This window comes from Triturus cristatus, chromosome 3_2, assembly GCF_964204655.1.
Source record: "Triturus cristatus chromosome 3_2, aTriCri1.1, whole genome shotgun sequence".
NCBI lineage: Eukaryota > Metazoa > Chordata > Amphibia > Caudata > Salamandridae > Triturus > Triturus cristatus.
In genome coordinates this window covers 193,238,665-193,250,508 of record NC_140584.1, presented here as the reverse complement: position 1 = coordinate 193,250,508, position 11,844 = coordinate 193,238,665, and the positions used below count along the sequence as shown (strand labels likewise).

General features: G+C 42.9%; 1 long non-coding RNA gene across 2 annotated transcripts; it reads left to right on the top strand.

Moving 5' to 3' along the window:
• The first annotated feature begins 1,566 nt into the window (after positions 1-1,566).
• Positions 1,567-2,760, top strand: LOC146856991 (uncharacterized). Of its 2 annotated transcripts, none has more exons than XR_014979524.1 (4): positions 1,567-1,662; positions 1,765-1,872; positions 1,968-2,073; positions 2,671-2,760. It is a non-coding gene; the product is annotated as an uncharacterized LOC146856991 (long non-coding RNA). The 2 variants fall into 2 exon arrangements; XR_014979525.1 differs by having other exon boundaries at positions 1,962-2,073.
• The last annotated feature ends 9,084 nt before the right edge of the window (positions 2,761-11,844 follow it).

Genomic DNA, 11,844 nt, shown 5'->3' with positions numbered 1-11,844 from the left:
AACACAAATCTGCAATACGGACAAATAAACCCGATGCCCCACTTACTGAACATTTCCAAGCTTTGAAACATACGTGTGATGACCTTAAGTGGTTTATTTTGGAAAAAATCAGAATCAATAGGAGAGGTGGTGATATCAACAAGACCAGAAAGATAAGGGAACAGTAGTATTTTTGCCACTTAAATACAATCTATCAAGGCTTAAATAGTCGGGAAGATTGGACTAAATGCTTATAGATATTTAGATTACTTGAATTGAGTGGTTTTACCAGCGTAGCAATAGATATAAATTTGCAGTAGTTTTTTTGTGCGAACTTGGTCCTTAAAAACAGGGTTTCCTTGTTCTTCAAAATATTCTTAAATCCCCTTTTTTCTCCCTATTTTTCCATCCCATCCCGTGTTTCATAATACAGGCGTTCTCCCTTGACAACAGATGGTTTTAGGTAATATCCACTTGTCTGTTCCTGATTCTTTTCAGCAAGTTACGTAACTCACACGACCGCCATAACCAACTTGAACTATTTCACCCCTAGAGGGGGCTTTTTTTAGCACAACAACTGTGATATCGGTATGTCAGTTATCTGCCTTGGACGATATCTAGGGAGATTCAAACATGACCGGATTATCTAGTGTGAGTTCTCTCACTTAATAATATATGCTCCCAACAAGAATTCTGTCTTAGATTGACGGAGTACGCGTATTTTAGCGGTTAATCCTACCACGTGTCTCGCTCTTTTAAGTTCTGCACATTGTTTCCATCTCTTCTAACCTTTAATTTTTATTTTTGCAGCTTAGCGATATTGCTGATTTCAGCTATTTCTGCGGCTGACACTTTTAAGACAGTCACCTGACGCATCAACATATCATGTGCCAGTAGACGTCACTGTCTATCTACGACCACAATTTCTTTATTGATTTCTTCCTGCACGAAGATTGCTTTGGCCCTTAAAACTCTGAACAATTCCACCTATTGCCACAAATTATATCATTCGGGTTTAGTTTAGGCGTGACCTCCTGAGCATACTCTCATGAGCAAAGGCTTAAAATTCAGGTAACAGTCTCACGAGCAGAGGCTCAAACTACGGACCAGAAAGGAAACTAGGTTTCGGGTCCCTTGATTGGATAGTTAGATCCAATAGACTCAGTATCCTTTTAAGAAACTCATTAGCATACTCAGTATCCAGTATCCTGTCCCGGATTGGTCGATTTAATATCCAATCAGGCAACAGTCCCATAGATATAACCGTAAGCAACTCTGCTAGTCCTGACACACGACTCGGACCCTTATAGAGAGCAGAACCCTTATCTACTAACTAGGTGAGTGAACATCCTAACCTTACTTCGATTTCTGAAGGAAATTAGTAGAGACTGTAGGTCTTATTTAAATCCAGTATGGCTCCAATTTTTGACTGCCTGTCTATAATTCATTCACAGGTAGACTCTCATTATATTTGGCCATATATCATAGGTAAGCTAACTTAATTTTCTTACTTAATTGGATTAGTATATCTGGAGAGTAATTTAAAGCTAATAAAACAGCTAAATTACATCTTAAATTGATTTTAGGTTATCTTTGTGAAGCCTAAAAGAGAATTATAACCACAACCTCCTGTAACATAACCCGCCAGAAGTGGAGAATTCGTGATATTTATATTTATACATGGTAACTTCCTTTTAACAGATGCTATTGATTGTTCGAGCTTTATGTTAGAACTCGCTAGCTAACCAATATTCCTTGGTTTTTCTTTCTTGTCCTATGGCACAGGCAATTTTGGCCTGATTGCATATAACACTTATGGTCTACAACACAACCAATTTCCCTTGGTCTTCCATGTTCAGGGGGACAACAAAAGATCGCATTTATTCAGAACAGGTACGCATGAATTTAAACTATCTCTTCTTTCCCTAACAGTGTAGCACTATATAAGATATGCATTAATGCAAAACTCCATGTTACCACAGAAACAGAAATATACTTCTACCAGCAGCATTGTATAAGGCGACTACAGAAGCCCACGCTCCAATTAGGAAACGTGAAGTGATCCCTATAAAGGATCGTCAATATTATCCCAGGGTAAGCTGATATTAATATGACTACCCCATACGTCTATCTCTGAAACTTGGGTGTTCTTTGTTACAATTCTTCTGGTCTAGTGGACCCGTACCCCCCTTCTGTTTCAAGATTAGTGAAATCTGAGGCCCCAAGTGCCCCTTACCTGTGTTTCTAGAACAACATTTTTTTTATGTGGAACCAAGGTAGTATAATTGGGTTACCTAGGAAAGGTTATTAATACGTTTTCCGAATAAATAGCCTTACTTACTGCTTTGTTAGCTCAAGATAAATCGGGAAAATACAGAATTGTTTACAGTAATTTTTATTGTCGATAAAGCATGTGGCCAAATTTTGAGCGATAAAGTTAATAGCCATGAGCCACTTCCAGTAAATTGTTTCTATGTTTTTCTTAAGGTTTGTCTAATATTTTGAAAAAATGCACATGTTAACCTAGAGAGAAAAAAATGGAGCTCATTGTAACCAACATAAGTAATAGAGATAACAAAAGACAATGAATAGTGAACATGTTGTGATTTTTTCCATGTATTAACTACAGTAATGCTATAAGTCCACTGAGTTAAAAATGATGCTAATTCTCTGCATGACATTTAATCCTAGGGCGATTTTACATACCCTCTGGTTCTGGCAGACAAATTTTATGTCTTGATAAAGGTGATTATAAGAAGGAGTTATCACCGAAACGCGTCGACGCAACCTAACGCGTATAATTCAAGTCTCCAACACCATAATAGATACGCTGATTTGGTAGTGATACTACTCTGGTGTCATTAGAGCGGAGAAAGAATATACAAACCTGTATCCAACAAATGTGTGTTGTAACTGTTCTGTCTGCTTGTAATTGTGCAGGTCGCAATTATATATATTGTCTCAATTTTATCCTTTTTTAGTTCAGGGATTTAGTCTAGTTATCCCTAATGACTGTTTTTTAATATATTCAAATAAATGAACTTTTAACTTTTCCATATTTTGTTGTATGTATTTGTTAAGTTATAAGGTACATTATTTTATACCTGTTTTTATTTGTGCCTTAAGGGAACCCTTTCTCTTACCTAGGTTGAATAACCCTATTTCCCTTGGCCTTCACAAGGGGTACCTCTCTGTTTTTCATAGAAAACCATCTGAAACTTAATTCCCTTAAAACGGAATTCCTTTTAATCGCTCCCCCAAACAAAACTCACACTATCCTGGACTGGATGAAGCACCTAACAGCTCTCAATTGACAACCGCTCATAGTCGACTCAGCGAACTCTCTAGGGATAACGCTAGACAGTAACTTAAAGATGCAGAAACACATTAGCGCCTCAACTAAAGGAGCTAACTTCCACCTAAAGACCCTGCGAAAACTGAAACCCTTTCTGCCTGCACACGATTTCAAACAAGCAATTCAAGCCCTAGTAATCCCCCGAGTGGAATATGGAGCAGTTACCCTATGCGGCCTCCCAAGATCATCAACAGCCCCGCTAAGAGCCACGATCAATTCAGCCGCGAGATTCATCACAGGATCTAAGAGAAACGCTCACATTTCCCCTGACTTGAGAGCCCTCAACTGGCTTCCATTTGAAGCCAGAATTCACCTAAAAATCGCTTGCATGACGCACAAGGCCCTCTACCACAAAGCCCCACAATACCTAGCACAGAAACTGGTTCTCTCTGCGGGCAGCAGAGCCTCCAGGAGTGCCAAGACTCTTCTCCTACAACCTCAACGATTTGCCAAGCAAAAAACTTATAACCGGTCCTTCTCTGGTATGGCTCCGAAGATATGGAATGCTTTGCCCAGTGAAACAAGAATGAACCCCTCCATTACCTCCTTCAAAAGAGAAGTGAAAGCTATCCTCATGGCTAAATTCACTTGAACTCTATGTCTACTCATTGTATTTTTTTATTGATTGTGTCTTTGTATACTATATTATGCCTTCTTATGACCTGTAAAGCGCTCTGATACTCGCAAGAGTCTTGTTCGCGCTATATAAAACCTTCAAAATAAATGTCTCACTTATAACATAAAATAGTCTTTTCTATGTACTCACATGCTTGGATGATGCTTAATAGTTATGAATCTACCAACTGGCAGGATTATCTTTGCATAAAATTCTCAAAACACTTCAAATGTAAATTAATGTCTAGTAGGTTTGGAAGAATTTCCACAGCTGGTTTGAATCCACTTTAGACTAAACTACAGGATAATAACAATTGTAATCTGTGTAAGTGCAAGATAGAAACAACCAAATACATCATATGAATATGTTCCACCCTAGCAAATGAGGGGAAAAACTTTCTGCAAACTATATTTAATTAAATGGGAATTCATACTTGCTGACAGGCATTAATCCAACCAATCTAGTGTTTAAATGGAAAGAACATGCAATTGAATACAATATTCCTAAAATTTATCACACAAGCAAACCTGAAGTTTGAAGGCCAAATGAATATTGATTCTGCAATTTACACCTCATAAATGAAATGCGTTTGTAACACCTCCCCTCCTAAACCTTTGACTGACTTTGCCAATTCTTTTTTCACAATTTTTTACATGTTATACTTTTAAGTTAAAAGACATGTAAATAGCCACATGAAATTATGATTAAAAAAATCGATAAAACCCGAAGCTTGATTAGAGATGAAATGACCAAATATTCATAAAATTCTTTTAACATTCATTTTATTGTGAACATATGTAAACTTTTGTGAATCATTGTAATTAGTTTTATTATCCACACAATAAAGATTGATTTGACTTGATGTGCAAACAAGCATTGGCTGCCGACCTTTAGGCTTTGCTAATGCTTATTTTGTTTGGGCATGCTTTTTGTGTAAATGCACACATTGTATGAAAGTAAGTATTGTCTACAATTCAAAAATGTATATTTTTTATGTAAAACCACACATTGCACCAGTATTCCCTGGAACTGGAGGGGACTACTTTTTGTGCAGATTGTGTAAGAGCAGAATATTGTCACTTACTCTCAGGTAGGCCAATGATTGAAGTGGGCCGACCTGTGTCACATGCTGTATGCTGTAGTCACTGGAGGCAAAATATAAATGACACTACAGCAGACAAGTGTATGATAAGGGGTGACTGAAAGCCCCTCTGCATATATTTTATATTTTTATTAAAAACAAACAGTCTTGGCTAAAGCCAGACCAAAAAAAAAAGATAATGCATGGTGCCAAAATGACTATTCTTTCAATAATGTATAATTTGCGTCCAAAATCGTTCCCACCTTTGAACAAAATGAAGGCTGGAGATGCAGATTATGACTATGTAGCTCATGTGCTAACATTTCTATGGGGTGCTCATGTGACACTTATCTTTCTTTGGTAAGTTCCTCAACCCCAAACTCCTATGTCATTGATTGTTTGGAATTAAATGTGTGAACCATTTTTTCCCACAGCCAACCAGTTTTTACAACACAATTGCTGTTACACAGTCTAAGGACCTGATTACGACTTTGGTGGTGTGGCAGCAGGCTGCCACACAAGCGCCCCGCTACCAAATCGGCAAACACCAGATTAGGAGTTTTCTCTGGGTCTGGCAGGTGGTTCTTTGGTGGTCCCAAGCGGTGAGCACCACAATGGGAACATCAAAGCAAGTTTCTGCACAGCATCGACTATTAGGTCCATGCCGTGTAGGACCTCGGCGTGCTTGCAGACAGGGGGCACCCCTGCATGCATCCCCATGGGCGTGAGGCATGGCCTACTTAGTTTCCTCACTGCCACAGTTTTCATGGCGGGTTACACATTACCCAAGTGTTTAAAGAAACTGCATTCCCAATTTAATATTGTAAAAATATGCCATTGCTGCCTCTTTGCCTCATTTCCTCCTACTATTTAATTAGTATAAACGGAGAAGTGCTATCAAAGGGCCTGTGTGTAAGAATGGGTACAGCAGTATATAGGAGTGCGGTGTACTTTGTTGCAGTGTGCAGCCATTGCCACATTCTTCACCTCATGGTCTGTAAATGTCACAAGTTGCTTTCTCATTCTGGGATCGCTTAATGAAATCGTCCAAAGGCACAGAACACAGTTGTGTGGATGTTTTTAACCCCTTCATCGCAGCGCGGATTTCCGCGCTGTGCTGAAGGTTCGGTGCGCGGGCGGGGCCATGACGGAGCGGTTCGGTCATGCGCACAGCGCAACAGACGCGCATGACGGAACCGCTCCGTCATGCGCATCGAAAGGGTTAAGACATTGAACTGGAAAGCACTTTGTCAACTTAGAAAGTCTCTGAGCGCATTAGTTACAGACAGCACAGCTAGGAAACGGGGAAGTATTGTATCTCTCTGCCTGCGAGCTGTGTAGCTCATGCACTAACTCTTAGAATCTTTAACTCAATTATGTACACTTCAGACTGTGCAGGGTCTTAAAAACATACACACCGTTCATGATTTAGGCCCCTGGTCACGATACTCGATTCATCAAAATACCAAGAGTAGCAGCAGTGACATCATATACCCTTTGACCTTAATGATGTCACAGGAAGTGACATCATTTGACTTTTGACCCTGAATCTTCCGAGAAATTGATGCCTCCGTGCCTTAACTCTGATAACATCACAATAATTAACATATCTGCAAAAAAATATCGTGTCGCAGAAATATCGTGTCAAGAATATTGGTATCTCATAGTTATCGTGGACAGGAATATCAAAGGTAAAAATACCATTTTAAGTGGTGTTTTCAATATCAATGTAAAAATATTGATGTAGTAAATATTGTTGGCTATAATATCGTTTTTAGTATAAAATAGTATGAAATGCATTGTTTTTTTATTCTATGTGTTTATATTTATAATGCGTTTTAATTTTAGAATCATTTTATATTTAATACATTGTTAGAATTTGTACATTTTAACTATTTTAATGTTTTTTTCAAGAATTGAAATTTTCTTTTAGTAGCGGGATGTTGGGTTAGTAAGCAATAAGGGTGGGGAGATTTTTTAAAAGAGTCATAATATAATTTGTCATTAATCATTTTGTAGATATGCACATTTTTTAATTATTCTGAAAATACATTTTATTATATTATATTTTTATTTTATTTTTCAAATTAAACTAAAATTAGATACATTTAAATGTTTTTTGAAAATAAAATGTTAAATATTTAAAAATATTTTTAAAAGTTTTGAAATTTTTAAAATAATTTTATATGGAGATTTATTTATAGGTTTAAATTAAAGTTATTTTTATGTATGAAGTGTGTAATTGTATTAAAAATTAAAAAATATAATTTAGAAAGGGAAAAAAACTAAATATTGTTATAATGTCAAACACTTTAATGACTTTGTGAGAGTTTTTTAGAAATGTTATAATTAAATTAAAAAAACATTTAGTTCACCCATTTAGGGGCCGATTCTGATTCCGGCCGCAATACGAACCGACCGACACGGACCCGGACCGAATACCGACCGACACGAACCAGCGCCGTACGACTCGTGCAGTACGATGCAACGCGAGTGAATTACAACCGACACGTACGGAATACAAGCCGTACGACCAAGCCGTAGGGAAAATAGTGATCTGGCCGGAAAACCGATGCGATTTTCACCGACCAACACGAACCCGGAATGAACCCGACAGACCCGTACCCGCGATATCCGATCCACGCACAACGATACAATGCATGTAAAAACCGTCCGACTCGCACGGAGACCAAGCCGCACGATCGGCATGCACAGACAACCGGGCCCACAAGCAATAGAGACCTTCGAGACCGACGCTTATGAAACACAGAAGATAGGCAGCGCGAGCGAGGCGGAGAAGCCCGCATGAGACAACAGCAGCGTCCGTTTCCGTCACATGAATGTCTCCTTCATGCCTACAAAACCCAAAGGAAAAAAGACAAAAAAAGTACCAAACAAGCAAAAACAAAGCCAATAAATATCAACAAAAAAAACTGGGACTAAGACACACCCACAACTCCAACTATATAAAGGACTACAATCACAACCATCATCCCTTGCAAGCAGGAGACACAGCCAGCAGCAAACACCAGTACACAGCAACCACAGAAACACTCACAAATCACCCATCACACAACCCACACACCATCAGCACCTCATACAAAAGCACACACACATACAGCCAGCAAAATCAACACCACCCACCCTCACTTGCACCCTCACACGCACATCCCTCACCACCACCACCCATCACCATGCCCCCAAAGAAGAATCCAAAGTTCCCAGATAGTGAGTTAGAAGTGTGGGTAGACGAGATCATCAGAGTAGAGCCACATTTGTTTGGGCACATTCGTCCAAAGGACCCCCATGTCACAGAAAACCAAGATATGGGCGAGGATTGGGGACAAGGTGAACGCTCAAGCACCAGCAAGGCGCACAAAGGACGATATCCATAACAGGTGGTATGACATGCTGCAGGAGGGTCAAGAAACCCATCGAAAAGATCACGCCCTGAGTCAGTGCACCGGCGGTGGCCCTCCTGCCAAACCAGTAAACTTCAGGACCTGGGAGGAGAAGGTGCGGGACATCCTACCACCAGAGAGCGTCCATGGGCAACAGACATGCCAGAGCCTGGTGAGTACACAAGCAACATACCCAAGATTGTGTGGCAAGGGGACAGTGAAACCATGCACCGCAAGCAAAGCTACACTAACCAATAGATAATCATACCAAGATGTGTATGCCAGTCAGACAAACCCAAAACCTGCCATCTCATAGTGACTTGGAACTGTGTCATGACATGCACCAACCTACAAACAAATAGAGCAAGCCAGTGGCACAAAGCTAAATAGAGACTGCCAGACAGTTTGCCACCACAAACACACTACCTCACAGTGCAGCTGACTGACAGGAAGGAATAGTGGGGATGCAGGTGAAGTGATTGTATCCAAAAGCATGATGGGGCCTGTAGTCACAGATAATGCTACCCCTCCTGATTGACCCATCAAGACCTCTCTGAAACATGCCCACATCACAGGGAGTGGAAAATGACTGACAAGATGGCTAACACTGGGTCCTGCTGTGGGGAACACAAGGCCCTGCTAGGGGTTGTGTGCAAATCCGAAGCAGGACACCACTGACTGACATCTTGAAAGACAAGTTGCACGCCCGACAATGGAAGCACGTTTCATGATGGGAAGGAGGACTGACAGCCCTGAGCATTCTTACCAGCATGTGGAGACACCCCCCATCAACACAAACTCCACACAACTCACCGGGTAGAATGCATTGACACACACCTCAGTGAAATATCAGCAAAAGATACCCCGTATTGGGTGCTGCTGTGTGAAGCACAGGGGCTCTCTTTGGACTTGTAGCCAAACAAACACCAGGATTTCACAGTCAGCCACCTTGCCATTTCTGTCACACTCCCTCACAGGGAAGCAGAGTCAAGAGGAAGGATGTATGGGCATGCTGGGAAGGGGGGTATAGCCAAGAGTATGATGGGAGTTGCAGTCTCAGACAATCTACACCCACCCACATGGGTTAGCAAGCTCACACTGAACCATACTTGCCCCACAGGGAGTGGGAAGGGACTGACAAGATGTCTGACACTGGGCTCTGTTGTGGGGAGCACAAGGCCCTGCTGGGAAATGGGCAACAACAAACACCAGGACTTCACAGTCAGCCATCTTGCCATTGCTGTCACACCCCCTCACAGGGAAGCAGAGTCAAGAGGAAGGATGTATCAGCATGCTGGGAAGGGGGTGTAGCCAAGAGTATGATGGAAGTTGCAGTCACAGACAATCTACACCCACCCACATGGGCCATCAAGCTCACACTGAACGATACTCGCCCCACAGGGAGTGGGAAGGGACTGACAAGATATCTGACACTGGGCTCTGTTGTGGGGAGCACAAGGCCCTGCTGGGAAATGGACAATAACAAACACCAGGACTTCACAGTCAGCCATCTTGCCATTGCTGTCACACCCCCTCACAGGGAAGCAGAGTCAAGAGGAAGGATTATGGGCATGCTGGGAAGGGGGGTGTAGCCAAGAGTATGATGGAAGGTGCAGTCACAGACAGTCTACACCCACCCACATGGGCCAGCAAGCTCACACTGACCCATACTCGCCCCACAGGGAGTGGGAAGGGACTGACAAGATGTCTGACACTGGGCTCTGTTGTGAGGAGCACAAGGCCAAGCTGGGAAATGGCCAACAACAATATCAAACTCTGTCCGTGACAAGCTGGGAAAAAGCAGTGTACAGGCAGGCATCTGTTCGAAAAGTAGAAAATGTCATGTTTGTGAACCATCGATGCATGTAGAAACATAACTCACATTGTGTGTCTCTTCCAAACACAGGTGGTGCTGGGCACCCAGCACCAAATGATGAGGATTCCCAGTCCCAGACTGTGGCGGACACTGAGCTCTCTGGTCTGACTCTGTCCCTGTCCTCTTCGGATGACGACGACCAACCTGGCCCCTCCGGTGTGAGGCATCATGCAGCACCAGCAGCATCAACATCTGCACCCCCTGTACCCATGCCTCCAGCATCTGAAAACTGACAGGGCACCCCTGCCAACACGGACAGACCAAGGCCAATGAACACCCACAGCACAGGGACTCAGGACCCCCCCGGAAGCTACAGCAAACACCACCAGCAACACCACCCAAGGGGTCCCAGTGTCACCTGTGCGTCCCGCCGCTGGTCCTGCCCGTGTGGATAGGGGTGCTGGGAGGGGTGGGAGGCAGAGGGCGCGTCTGGCAGAGGGGTCTGGACTGCATGATGACCCCCACCTGGCACGCATCATAGATACGTACCAGGATAGCACTGGAGGATTTGGCCAGGTAGTGGGGATCCTCAAGAACTTGCAACAGGAGCAGGTCGCCCACCATGCCCGCATGGAGGCCAAGTGGGATGCCCTTACTGCGGTGCATCGGGACATACTCCAATGCCTCCGCCAGATCAACACAAACCTGTCCACACCTCCCTGTGTGGCCACAACATCTTTCGCAACACCATCTGCCAGCGCCACAGGGTGGGAGGAGGACTCTGGCGGAGAGTCCCCTGCACCGCAGAGGCCTGCACCTGAGGATCCCCCCCCGGAAGAAGAGGGGTCGTCCGAAGAAGGACATGTGAGAGGCAGATGTCCCAGCACATCCCCCAGGGCCTCTAAACCTGTTCTGGACAATGTTCTTTGTGCGCAACCCATTCACCTGTCCAATCGCACACAACTCGCCCACATGACACGGAGGGTTCATGTTGGGCCAATGTAACAGATGACTGTGGACGTTACTCTGGACATTTCATCTACCAGCACTTCCAACTCAACTGTGAACTTTGGATTCCAAAACCAATGTACAGCACCCACCATCCTGTGCACTTCCCTCACACATGTTTGAAAATAAACTCACCAGTACACCATACTTGCCTCTGTTGTGATTCCAACTTGTCATGTGTTAGGGAGATGTTGATCTGCTACACAACACAGTGCATGCCAAATACTGCAACAATGTGACCAACGTAAGGTGAGTCATGGTGATGTGACACATGTGAGGGAGACACACCACTATGGCACCACAACACAAACTCACCATGGCCATGTTACTCATCCCACACAATAATGTTGACCTGAAACACATTGGCATGCACAGACACAACACCAACCCCAGTCAGTGGGAACAAGTCCACAGGTGAGGTAAGCAGATGTCAGTCAGATGTGGGAAGACAGACAACGCACATAACAAAGCGTAGCACAGGTTCATTACACATCAACAACACGTTTATTCCACAATAGTTGCACGGTAATTCTTCGTAACAGTGAACACACGCTCACAAAGTTTTGGAGAATTGAAGTCCAGGGACGT